Source organism: Pteropus vampyrus, unplaced genomic scaffold (genome assembly GCF_000151845.1).
Source record: "Pteropus vampyrus isolate Shadow unplaced genomic scaffold, Pvam_2.0 Scaffold140, whole genome shotgun sequence".
Taxonomy (NCBI): Eukaryota; Metazoa; Chordata; class Mammalia; order Chiroptera; family Pteropodidae; genus Pteropus; species Pteropus vampyrus.
The window spans coordinates 5,760,157-5,772,638 of NW_011888921.1; the positions used below are offsets into that span (position 1 = coordinate 5,760,157).

The 12,482-nt window shown below is 34.0% G+C and overlaps 1 protein-coding gene across 1 annotated transcript in view; it reads left to right on the top strand.

Annotated features, from left to right (window-relative positions):
- The window catches only part of LARP4 (La ribonucleoprotein domain family member 4), a 151,800-nt gene that overhangs the window by 5,547 nt on the left and 133,771 nt on the right, over window positions 1-12,482 (top strand). The window contains exon 2 of the mRNA XM_023535496.1: window positions 9,655-9,792. The gene's annotated coding sequence lies outside the window, so the exon portion shown is untranslated. The remainder of the gene's footprint in view (window positions 1-9,654; window positions 9,793-12,482) is intronic.

A 12,482-nucleotide genomic window follows, 5' to 3' on the forward strand; every position in this document is an offset into this window, starting at 1 on the left:
CGAGAATGTAAAAAGTACAGATTTGTATCTTATACTTAAGTCAGAAGGAAGGCAAGCTCGGATTAGAATTCAAAGTCCCTAATTCTGTTTTTTTGGCATGTACAAGAATACTGTTATATACTGCATTGGATCTATCTCTGGCATACAAATACACAGAACTCTTTCTCTGATTCTGCATATGTGATATAGTCATATCTATCTGTGTATATTTAAATTATTAACACCTATCAAATAGTATTTCATTGATTGATTTCCAAAAGCTTATTCTTTATCCTGTTCCTTTTGTTCATGCATAAATTTGAGCCTGCTCAGAAGTATATACACTTTTTAACACTTTCTGTTCTAGTATCACTCAGATGCAGCACCATCAAGAGCAGTGGTCTCCAAACTTTTTGGCACCAGGGGCAAGGGCTCCTGTGAGAATCTAATGCCTGATGATCTGAGGTGGAGCTGAGGTGGTGATGCTAGCACTGGGGAGTGGCTACATCTACAGATGAAGCTTTGCTCGCTAGGTCGCTCGCTACCCACCTCTTGCTGTGTGGCCTGGTTCCTAACAGGCCACAGAAGGTACCAGTCTGCAGCCCCGGGGCTGGGGACCCCTGGTCAAGAGTAAGAAAAACAGTCAGTCATTAACACTTTTCTGGAAAGAGTTCTAATTAGAAGAAATAATTAAATGTCTATTGTTTAAGCCATTGTTATGTGGATATTTTGGTATAGGCATACTTCATTTTATTGGCTTTGCTTTATTGCACTTTACAGATGTTGTGGTTTTTACAAATTGAAGGCAAGACCCTCAACCAGCAAAACTATTACTAGCTTTATTACAATAACTCGCTTTATTTTGGTGGTCTGGAATGGAATCTGCAATATCTTCAAGGAATGCCCGTGTTTGCTGCTGAAAGCACCACTAAGTAAATTTGGTCCATAGTTAAAGCACCTGACCTAGATGGCTTTATTTATGTGTTCTCCCAGATTTTCAAAGACTAGATTACTTACATTTTAATTAAACTTTCCAGAATATAGAACAAGTGGAAATATTCTCCAACTCTTTCTATAAGAAAAGTTATGTAAAGCTTTGATACCAAAACCAGATAGGAAGAGAAAGAAAAATTAAAGGCCAATCTCATTATCATAGACACACAAATTCTAAATAAATTATTAGTAAATTGAATCCAGAAATGTATTAAATAGATAATATCCATGATCTAGTTGGGTTTACTCCAGGAATGAAAGGGTGGTTTAACATTCAAAACAAAACAATATAAACTATCAATGTAAATTACCATATTAACAGATTAGAGGGGGAAAAGTCTATGAATATCTCAATAGAGCTAGAACAATCATTTGAATTCAATACCCATTCATGATAAAAGCTCTTAGCAAGCAAGACAGAAAACTCCTAATTTGTTAAAAGAAATCTACAAAAAACTTAAAGAGAACATTTCCAACATTAAAAGCTTAGAAGACTTCTCTCCAACACCAGGAACAAAGTAAGGATGTCTACTATTACCACTTCTTTTTTTTTTTTTAATTACCATTTCTGATCAGCATTTTGCAGGAAGTCCTAGACAGGGCAGTAAGTCAAGGAATAAAAAGAAATAGAAGAACTTAAAAAGAAGAAACATTGACAGGCAATATCTTTATAGAAAACTTGAAAGTATATAATCATAAATTGTTAGAAATAATATTAGAGTTTAGCAAGATGGCTGGGTATAAGATTAATATCTAAAATACATTTCTATACTTTAGCCATAAATAATGAGAAAACTTAAAATGCTGTTTACGATAATCTTAAAAATAAAGCATGTAGGAATAAATCTAACAAAATATGTATAAGATACAAGGAGAAATTCTAAATTTTGTTGAAAAACATTAAAGAAGATAGAAATGACTAGAGAAATGTATCATGTTCATGTGTAGGAGTTCTCAATATCAAAAAGATATTCATTTTTCCAAATAGATCTGTAAATTCAGTGCAATATAATCAAAATCCCAACAGTTTTTTTAGGAACTTGACGAGCTGATTCTAAAAGTCATAGTAATAAATACACAATATGGTATTATTGGTACTAGGATGGGTAAATCAATGAAACAATAGAGAACCTAGAAACATCCTCATTTATAAAGATTAATTGGATATTAAAGATGTGATTAAAGATGATATTTCAGATCACTGGCTGGTGAGTTATTTAATAAAGAGTATTGGAACAGTTGACTATTCATATGAAAACAGGAAATAACATCTTATTTCACATCAAAATAAATTCCAGATTTAGTAAAGTTAATATAAACAGCATCACATAGAAGAATTTAGAGCTGAGAGACAATAAATAATAGGTATAGTATGTTCCCCTTGATACTGATAGCCGTACTTTCCATCTCTCACCTGGATTATGGCATTTACAATTTCATTGGCTAGTTTCACTGTGACTTGTCCCCTTTAGTCCATTCTTTTTACCACTAGAGTATGTGCTCTATAGTATGTTACTCTCCAGCTTAAAATCCATTCATCGCTTCCCATTTTCCTCAGTATTGAATCTAAAACCCTCAACATGGCCTGATGCCTGCTTATATCTCTAGCCTCATCTCTTAGTACTCTAACTTCACTCTCACTTCCCTGCAAGGTAGGTCTCAGTTCTTCTGACCTGCTGTAGAGCTTCAAGTCACATGTCCTCTCTATCCATTCTCTGGACCTTTGCATGATAGTCTCTTGAACTGGAATACTTTTTCTTCCCCTATTTCACTTGATTACAGTTGACTCTTGAACAGCACAGGTTTGAACTCCACTTATATGCATTTTTTTCAACAAATACTGTAAATGTATTTTATTATTTTCTCAATAGCATTTTCTTTAGCTTATTTTATTGTAAGAATACAGTATATAATACATATGCAAAATATGTGTTAATCAACTGTTTATATTATTGGTAAGGCTTCCAGTCAACAGTAGGCTATTAATATTTAAGTTTTGGGAGAGTCACAGTTATACTTGGATTTTTTGACTCTGGGGATTGGAGCCCCAACCCTCATGTTGTTCAGGAGTTGACTGTAAACCTCTTCCTCATTCCATTCTATCCTAGAGGTCATTCCTCTGGAAAACTTCCTCTGACACCCCAAATTTGTATTAAGCCCCCCTTCTATAATCTTCTTTATTAACTTGCAGATTTACCATTACTACTTTCTTCCAATCCATGAGAGCAGGGATTGTTTAACTGATTGTTCACTTGTTATATCAGTGCTTAGCACAATGTTGTTTAGACATTCAAATATTTATTAAATGAATAGTCTCAAATACAATTTCCTCATTCTTTTTCTTTTCCCATTAACTGCCCATAATATGGCTTTGAAGTATACATACTTTGATTATCATATTTATCAAAAATATTAGTTTTAGAAATATTTTCAAGATAGCTGAATCCACTAGAACAAGGGTCAGTAATTATTTCTGTAAAGGGCCAGTTAGTAAATACTTTAGGGTCTGAGACCACAGATAGACTCCGCTGCTGCTTCTCCTTCTTCCTCTTCTTCATACTTCTTACTTCATACCTTCATACTTCCTTAAAAATGTAAAAACTATTTTAGCTTGTGAACTATGCAAAATAGGTCATGGATCAGATTTGACCCACGGGCTATAGGTTGCCAACTCCTGCACTAAAATACTGAAAAGAGATTTTGTTATAATGAGCTCAGCCAACATTAAGTCATTAATGGCTGACTGTAACCTGATGGTTTAGAGTGAATATTACTATTGCCACTTTAGAGATTAGAAATTGAAGCAAAGTTAGGTGACTTACCTAAGATCATACACTCTGTGTAGTACACCTCAGACTTGTTACTCTCGTATTCTTTTTGTTTTAAATGAGTCTTAAAATATTCTATCTTTATAAATAAACTGGAAAAAGTAGAGTAAATGGAACTAAAAGTTTTAGTTATTGTAATTGTCAGAAACATTAACATTTTCCAGGTTCTAACATAAAAGGAACACCCCAGAAACAGGTCCGTTGGATTGTGTGGAATATCGGATTGTGTTAAAGCATATTGGAACAAATATGTATAATGCCTTCCGAAGGAAGAAAAGTTCAGCAATCTAATCCAGGCTCTAGCCTTAAGGGAACTGACGTTATCTAGAAAGCAAACTCTTATTTCCAGTTCTTAAATATGATGGAAGTTCATGATAATTGAGCTCTGGCAGCTGGTTCTAAATAGTGTTACACCGATTCTTTACCCTGACAGGAGCCCCAGATGTGCTCAGTTTATCTCCTTTCACTGGGAGACTTTTTCATTAGATTTATTAAGGAGATATAGAATTGTGTTTTGGGATTGCTTGATTGATATTGTTTTTTACGTATTAGTTGATGCCGGGATCTGGTAAACAGGAGTTTGTTTGTTTGTTTGTTTCTTAAAAATAATTAATATTTTATGGTGACATTGGTTAATGAAATCCAGTGTTTCAGCTGTACACTTTAACGGTAAGGCATATATATATTTGCACTGTGTGTTCACCTCTCATAGTTAGATTTCTTTCTGTCACCACATATTTGACCCCCTTTCCCCATCTACCTCCCTGCTCCACTCCCTTCTCCACTCTGGTAACCATTAGCCTATTGTCCATGTCCATGAGTCTTTGTCCTGTTCATTTGTTGCTTTTAGGTTTATATCCCACATATAAGTGATATCATGTGATTTTCAACTTTTTCTGTCTGGCTTATTTAGCTTAGCATAATTATCTCGAGGTCCATCCATGTTGTCACAAATGGCAGTATTTCATCTCTTCTTATGGCTGAGTAATATTCCATTGTATATATGTACCACAGCTTCTTTAGCCAATCGTCTGTTGTAGGATACTTCGGTTGCTTCCATGTCCTGGCCACTGTGAATAATGCTGCTACGCACATCGGTGTGCAAATATCTTTTCGGATATGAGTTTTCAAGTTTTTGGGGTAAATACCCAGTAGAGGGATTGCTGGATCATATGGTAGATCAATTCTTAGTTTTTTGAGGAACTTCCATACTGTTTTCCATAGTGGCTGTACCAATTTGCAGTCCCACCAGCAGTGTGTGACGGTTCCTTTTTCCCCACATCTTCTCCAACATTTGTTATTACTTGTCCTGTTGATTAGAACTATTCTAACAGGTGTCAGATGGTATCTCATTGAGGTTTCGATTTGCGTTTCCCTAATAGCTAGCGATGTTGAGGATCTTTTCATATATTTGTTGGGCATTTGCATGTCCTCTAGGAAGAAGTGTCTGTTCAGGTCCTCTGCCCATGTTTTGATTCTATCGTTTGTTTTTTTGTTGTTATTGAGTTGTATATGTTCTTTGCATATTTTAGATATTAGGCCCTTATTGGAGGTATTGCTTCAAAATATATTTTCCCATTTGAATGGTTGTCTATGTATCTTATTGATGGTTTCTTTTGCTATGCAGAAGCTTTTTAGTTTGATGTAGTCCCATTCATTTATTTTTGCTTCTACTTCCCTTGCTTTTGAGGTCAAATTCATAAAATCCTCTTTAAGTCCAAGATCCTTCAGTTTGGTTTCTATGTTTTCTTCTATGCAGTTTATTGTTTCAGGTCTTATATTCAGGTCCATAATCTATTTTGAGTTAACTTTGGTGATAGACAACAGTCTAGTTTCATTCTTTTGCAAGTGGCTTTCCAGTTTTCCCAGCACCATTTATTGAAGAAGCTTTCCTTTCTCCACTGTACGTTTTTGGCTTTTTTGTCGAAAAGTATTTGTCCATATAAATATGGGTTTACTTCTGGACTCTCGATTCTGTTCCACTGGTTCTTGTGTCTGTTTTTCTGCCAATACATGTCGGTTTGATTATTGTCGCTTTGTAGTATAATTTGAAGTCAGGCAGAGTGATGCCTCTAGCCTCATTATTTTTTCTCAAGATGGCTTCAGTAATTCAGGGTCTTTTGTGCTTCCATACAAATCTGATGATTTTTTATTCTATTTCTTTAAAAAATGCCGAGGGGATTTTGATGGGGATTGCATTAAATCTGTATAATGCTTTAGGTAATAAGGTCATTTTAACTATGTTGATTCTTCCAATCCAAGAACATGGAATATCTTTCCATTTCTTTGTATCTTCTTCGATTTCTTTTGATAGGGCCTTATAGTTTTCATTATATAGGTCCTTCACATGTTTTGTTAGATTTATTCCTAAATATTTTATTCCTTTTGTTGCAGTTGTGAAAGGAATTATTTTTTCCACTTCTTTTTCTGATACTTCATTATTAGAGTATAGGAACACTATGAATTTTTGAACATTGATTTTGTATCCAGAGACTACTGTATTTGCTTATTGTTTCTAGTAGCGTTCTTGTGGAGTCTTTAGGGATTTCTATATAGAGAATCATGTCATCCACAAATAGTGACAGTTTGACTTCTTCGTTTTCTATTTGGATGCCTTTTATATCTTTCTTTTGCCTGATTGCACTCACTAGGACCTTCAATGTTATATTGAATAACAGTGGCGATAGTGGACAGCCTTGCCTTGTTCCTAACCTTAAAGGGAAGGTTTTTAGTTTTTCACCATTAAGTATAATGTTGGCTAAGAGTTTGTCATAGATGGCCTTTATTATATTAAGGTACTGTCCTTCTATACCGATTTTTTTAAGTGTTTTGATCATTAAACAGGAGTTTTTAAAAAGAAAGTGAATAAAATTAGAACTATGAAGTATGATTAACTCATTTACCTAGCAGAACTGGAAGCCAGGGCTTTAGTTGCAGCACTCTTGTAATTAATTATTTATTAGCTCTTGAAATGAAGGCTGACCATATTTCTTTATCTTGATTTCTGTTAGGTAGTTCATTTATTGGACAGCTAAACTAGATAGAAAAGAAAGAAAAGATAGTCTTTCATAAGTAGTTTTTGTCCTAGTTGAAGATCATCACCACATAGATATAAGAAAGACTTGATATTTTATCCTCTTATTTTGTCCTTTGCTTGAGGCTCCTGATCAAGGCAAAACCCTTTAAATCCCAGCAGGAGGAGGTCTAAATCTTAAATTGCACTATCCTTAAAAGGTCTTTGTCTTTCAGACAAGTCAGATAATGTTGGAACGTTCCCATTAGTGAGTCATGTGTACCAAACATTGTTTCTGTGTATTTTTTGCTGTAACTTTTAAACATTCTCTTTCTTCCTTTTCCTTGCCTGTTAAATCACTACTGAGAATGTAAGACTCAAAAGTTAATAGGATCTTGTGTAGAATATTTTTGTGATTTAAGAAACTTCAGTTATCTGGGCGTTGACAGCAGACTATATATTCAAAGATTAATTTTTTTTATTTTAATAGAAAAACAATACTTTTTTTTTTACTTTTGGTATATTATCTGTGGTGGTTTTAAAACATAATTCACAAAGTTTTTGATATTCTTCCTTTCAAAAGGTAGAGCCCCTCCCCTTAAATATGGATAGTACTTTGGGACTTGCTTCTAATGAATAAAATGTGGCAGAAATGACTGTGTGGCATTTCTGAGAAGGTCATAAGAAGGCATTGTGACTTCATCCTTTCTGTCTCTCTTGGATCATTTGTTCTGGGAACAAAATGATATGGAAGCCAGCTACCACATCATAGGATACTCAAGAAGCTCTATGGAGAGGTCGATATGGCCTCTAGCCATCACCTATGTGAGCGAGCCAATTTGGAAGCAGATCCTCCAACCCTAGTCAAGCCTTCAGATGACTGTAGCCCCAACCAATATCTTGACTGCAACCTCATGAGAGACCTTGAGCCAGAACCAGCCAGCTAAGCTGCTACTGACCTCCTAAACTGCTACTGAACAGAAATTGTGAGATAATGTATGTGTCTTGTTTTAAGCCATTAAATTTTTGGGGTAAGTTGTTATGCAGTAATAGATAACGGATATACCATCATGTAACATTTTATAGTAAAAGATTGATAAACTATCTGTCATATGGTCCAAAATTTTTTTGTTCTCCTAAATTCTTTTCTTTTCTTTTTTTGTTGTTATTTCTAAGAACTGTTTTGGTCTGAAAGGTATGCATTAAAGTCATTATTAGCAGTTTTCTATTTCTCCAATCTTCTTCTGTAGCTACTACTTTACAAAAGTTGTTGCTATATTATTTGTTGCATAGATATTCATGACTATTATAGCTTCATAATGAGTTGTAGCCTTTAGCACTATAAAGTATCCTTTATCTCATTTAATACTTTTTGCTTGAATGCTACCTTATCGATATTAAGATTATAATCCTTGATTTTTTAAATTTGCATTTGCTCAGTACATCTTTTTTAATTCTTTTATCCTAGGCTCTCTTATATACAGCACAGAGTGGGGTTTTAATTTGTGAGTCAATTTAAAAATCGTTTTCTTTTAATAAGTAATTTAAGCCCATATGTGTGTGTGTGTATGTGTATACACACATACAACTGCTATGTTTTATTTCAGTTATGTCATCTTTATATATACAAAACAATGCATGGTTTTCCAGTAGACTGTGTGTTCAGTTTCCTTTGCTCTTTGCTGTTCTCTGTGTGTGTGTGTGTGTGTGTACTTCTCTTGATATTTAGGAAAATTTATTTATTTATTCTAATGATTCCCTTTATACCAATACTCATATAATACCTTGGTTCTCTTTATCTTTACACCTTGACTATTAGTTCCCTACTTGGAACACAATGAAAGAACTTGAAACCACCTCCTTCTCTCTCCTCTGTACCTGCCACTATCCAATTTTAGTTAATAGTATTATTTTTATTAATGTTTATTCTTGTCCTCTTTAATATATTTTGGTTTATAATATTCAGTTTGTTGGCTTTAAATGACATCCTTTAACTCCGTTTTACTTGTTAGACAGTGAGCTATTCTACTTTTATCTCTCTCCCCTCTCTCACTTTTTAAAGTTATTACATTATCAGAGCAAATAAAATTTATATACTATTCTTATTCCTACTTTTGTTTTAGTGGTAGTTATATCTAAATATATTCAGTTTGAACCACCAGTCTCTCTGCTGAAGTTTTCTCAGTCCTCTCTCAGTTGGGTACAGTTTATCCTTAGGAAGGATTCATGAGTATAATAGTCCCAGGTGTTTATCATAGGAAAACTTTTTCTATAGCCTTGCTACTTATAGAACGGTTTGTCTACATTTAAAATCCTTGGTGTACATTTTTTCCCCTTGATTATATTGTAAATGTTGCTTTACTATTTTCTGGCTTTGAATGTTGCTGAGAACTCTGATGGCAAATTGGTTTGCTATCCTTAGAAAGTGACTTGGTTTTTCTGCCAGGAAGCACAATAATTTTTTTCTTTATATTAAAACAATAATTTTCTAGGATAAATCTAAGCAATGACCAATCTGGGTCTATTTAACTTGGTATATGGTGTGCCCTTTCAATAAATATAGATTGAGGTCTTCATCCCTTCCGTACCCACTCCCCACCCTCAAGAAAAATATGATTGAATTATAGTTGTAAATATTAATTCTATTCCATTATTATTATTTTCTTTTTCAAGGCATCCAGAAATATGTGTATTGGTTGTTGTTTGTCTGATTTCTATATTACTTTACTTTCTCTTTGATCCTTTTAATCTATTTCTTTCACTTTGCTTTTTTTATTTCCATCCTCTTTGTTCTATATAGTACATTGATCTTAGCTATTTTTTGTTGTTGTTTTGTTTTAGGTTGCATTCCCTGGGACATAGACTCTGAGACAGGGATTTGTATACAGAAGTTCATTGGAGAACACCCTTGGAATCAGCATTTGTGACAACCTGAAGAAGGGAAGACTGGGCAGAGGAGATGCTGAACTGCAGTTAGTGGTATGCTGGTAAATGTTTAACAACCAGTTTTCAAGGGGGAAAATATTCTCTAATTTGTAACAATTTCCAGCATGTAAATACTTTCATTGTGGCAATTTTAAGCTACCAATATGTCACTGAATGTGGATCTGGGGAGAAATGCACAGTAGCACCCATACAGAAACAATAGACATAACCTCAAGAGCATAGTAATGTAGTAAAATAATTCGGAAGTAATGAATATTAAGTATTTATTACCTTGGTTTTTAATATAATTTATTTAATTCTGAGTTTATATAATAAGTTTTAGTAATGGTTATGTTTAACAACCTGCTTGCAAAATTCCTAAAAATTTTAACAATTGGCTCTCATGAGCCAGTAGGAGCCAGCTGCAATATACCACTGATTGTGATGAGTCACAACAAAGGCCTGAGGCTATCCCATCAGGAGCTTTAAAGTTGGGATGGCCCTTCAGAGTTTTCCTATTTTGAGGCAAGGACCTCTGTATTTCGGCATGGACCAGTCACTGGATGCAGGTAAACCAGGAAATTCCCAGGTTCCCAGGAAATTCCCACCAACATTCTGGCAACTTGGGGTATGAGTACTTCAGTTCTGAAACAGGTATTTGGGGAGCACACCACAGGATCCATTACTGTAACTCATAGTTTAGTCTTGGTTTCTGCCTTAGGACAGCATTTTTTATTGTATGCTTGCATCTGTCAAAATTTGTGATTGTTTTTGTGTGTGTGTGTGTGTTTTTCCTTATAGCAACTTTGTATGGATACTGAGTTTTTATTGTTTTTTATGTTTGACTATGTTGGATTTTTCTGGGTCAGCTTTTAACAAACGGATCTTTTTAAGAGAATGGACAGGGTTTTTAAGGCCTTTTCCTGTTTTTTTTTCAGCTCAAGCACTCCCTCTTCTGTTGCTATAGTGAAGAGCAGTTTTCTTAATTATAATGTGCTTTTTTTGTAAGTCAGACTTCTGATTCTCCTGTTGTTTTTTTCCAGTGGGGTTACTTATTACCAGTTATTTCTTTTCTATTTCCATTCACCACTGGCTGCTGTCTCCAAGGAACTTGACTTTACTTTTCAAAATGTCTTTTTCTTCTTAAAGTTGCACTTTCCCAATACTGCCACATTTGTTCCTAAGAATTTACCAAGCCCTTATGTTTTGACTCCTTTTGCCAGTGCTGATCTGCCAGGTTTCAGACCAGCTCTCAAGTATTCTTACTAGGGATTGGCTGATTTCTTTCTGGGAGTGTCCCTTATTGATGTTACAGGGTTCTACCAACACTAAGCCCTCCATATTTCTCATCTTTTTCAAGCAGATTCTGTGACCTCTACACACTTATAGGGGTTCTGGATGGTCTCAACTGTGTTTTTCCCAACTTACATGTAAGTTGGAGATTATAGGATTTTTTTTTTCTGTAATTAGTATCAGTCATAGGAATTTTTATTTGCTTTTCTTTTTGCTCTGTGTAGTGTTAAGGAAGAGGTGTGGGAAGTCATAGAAACCAAAGAATGGGTATTTGTTTTTAATATGTATAAATAATATTGTGCTTTAAATATTCTTCTGTTTTTTCTTTTTCACTTAATATTATGTGTTTATAATCTATCTGTGCACTATATGTACACCTAGTTTATTGCTTTTAGTTACTGCATTCCTTCCACAGTCTGCATTCACCCTATTTTATGTACCTGTTCTCCTGGTTAAAATACCTGGGTTGCTTCTATCTCCCTGCTATCATGGAAAGAGCTGGATGAACACTCGTATATGTTCCCATGGTAATCCACATGACATTTTTTTCTAGGACATATAACCAAGAGATGAGATCTTGGGATTACAAGGCACATACACAGGTTGCTTCCCAGAATGGCTAAGAATGAGAACAAGAGGTCAGTCTCCTCACACCTCTTGCCATCTCTTTAATTTGCCATGCTGGTAAAATAATTCATTGAGTTTTGGCCTTAAATTCCATTTTGATATTTTATTTAGCTTTTTTGAGGTATAATTGACAAATAAAATTGTAAGATTAATTTAAAGTGTACATTGTAGTTATTTTAAGTTTTGTATTTTTGCATCTTGTTTATGAAAACTTTTCTCACCCAAGTCACAAAGATATTGTCCACATTTTCTTCAATTAGTTTCATAATTTTACTTTTCCATTTACATCTTTAAGCCATTTGAAGTTTACCTCTGTATTTAGTAAGGTAGGGATCTAACTTAATTTTTCTTCATATTATGAACCAGTTTTATCAACATAATTTTTAAGAAATCTGTCCTTTCCTCATAAAGATGGCTTTGCCATCTTTGTGGTGCTGCTTTTTTCATATGCCAAATTCTATATGTCATGGGTCTGTTTCTGAGCTTTCTATCTTTTCTATTTTTTTTTTTTTGTTTATTTGTTCTTGTGCTCTTTTTTTTTTTTAATATCTATAGTGTGATAGGTCTTAGTAGTTGGTATTATAATCCCCTTTTGAATTTTCTTTTTCATAGGCTACTCTTCCATATACATTTTAGAATGAGTTTGTCGAGTTTCTAAAAAAGTTCTAGCTAACATTTAAAAATAAGATTTGAACTTATAGATTTAGGAAGAACTGACATCTTTCTTAAACTAAGTTGTCTTATCTAAGAACATAGTTTTATTTTTTTTTTTATTTTATTTTTTTTTAGAAATTCTGTCCTTTGATAAGTTTAAAATTTTTTAG